Genomic DNA, 1,587 nt, shown 5'->3' with positions numbered 1-1,587 from the left:
AAGGAACGCATATTCTGACGCAAATGTAACACATTTGTATATGCCCACAAAGGAGACTTAACAATACATGCAGCTATCATTTATGCATTATTACCCTTAGGTATCACTGGAAGTACCTGTCTAAAATATCCTCCTAATATTACAACTTTCCCTCCAAACGGAGCATCACAACCTATAATATCTCTTAATGTTCGATCTACTGCTTCCAAACTATTTCTATTTACCATTGGTGCTTCATCCCAAACTATTGCTGATGATTGTATAATTAGTTTTGCAAGATCAGATTGTTTGCTGATTGAGCATACTGATGATGAATCTGGATTTAGAGGTATCCTAAACCGTGAATGTGCAGTTAGACCACCGGGTAATAATGTTGCAGCTATACCAGAGGTGGCCGTTGCTAGGACAATTTGTCCGACACTTCTTAATCTTGAAATTAAAGCACGATAAAGGAACGTTTTACCTGTTCCTCCAGGGCCATCCACAAAAAAAAAACTTTACCATGTCTATGCTCAATGACATTCTTGATGGTGTTGAAAGCAACTAATTGATCAGAATTTAGTTTACCCACATCATCCAAATCTTGATGAGAAATATGGAACGACAATTGTTCTTCAATAATTCTTGGTATTACATTATCTTCGAGATCATGTAATGGTAAAGCTGGCAAGTCAAAATCTGAGATTTGTTTTCCATGAAGAAGCAAAAGGTCGTTCAAATCTCTTAGAAGTTTATTCGTAAAGTTAGTTCTGATGGTAGAGCTTGTTGAAGGGTAATCCTCTACCATATAACTTTCAAACTCTTCCCAGAGACTTTTAACATCAGTAGGTTCACAGAACACTAATATTGTAACAAATAATCTCCTTAATGCAATTGGTGTTCGTAAATTTGAAGCTTCAAGTAAGCATTGACGAATACTGTCGTCTCCCTCTAAAAAACCTCGTTCTTGAGCTGATTGCTTGAAAGTTGGGAAGCAAGTGCCATTTACTGTAAGTAGGGATTCCCAGGAGGTTGGACCTCTAACATGATTCAACAAAACACGTAGGTAGAATTTATCTCCTTCTGAAGGAGATACTGTATACATTCTACCTAAAACCCTCCTTCGATTTCTTCTTCGATTCCATTCCTTATTGCCTTTGTCCCAAGTATAATGTTTTGGAATTTCTGTGTATATATAATGTCTTGCTTCTACATCCAATTGGTTTAGTGCAAAGAATTGTGTAATCATGGTTTTTGAGTTATGATCATCATTTACAATGTCATTGATCATTTGATGGTCATAAAACCGTACTTGTTGGCGATTTGGCAAATGAATTTGTAATCTTACAACTGAAGGATACAATTGGTAAAGATTAAATCCAAATATTTTCCATAAGGCTTCTGGTGCACAAATCCATCTTGCATCAACATATTGTTGTATTTCATCAGTATTTATCCCTCTATGCACTTCCATTGCTACTCGATCTGGGCCTTTGTAAACATATTTATATAGATATTTTATGCTCTTAATGCTACTACATACCTCGACATTTATGTGACAATCATACTTCAGCAACAACCAAGGGTTTTAAGGAACAACCCAACGAT

This window comes from Lupinus angustifolius, chromosome LG06 (genome assembly GCF_001865875.1).
Source record: "Lupinus angustifolius cultivar Tanjil chromosome LG06, LupAngTanjil_v1.0, whole genome shotgun sequence".
NCBI lineage: Eukaryota > Viridiplantae > Streptophyta > Magnoliopsida > Fabales > Fabaceae > Lupinus > Lupinus angustifolius.
This window is presented reverse-complemented; position numbering follows the sequence as displayed.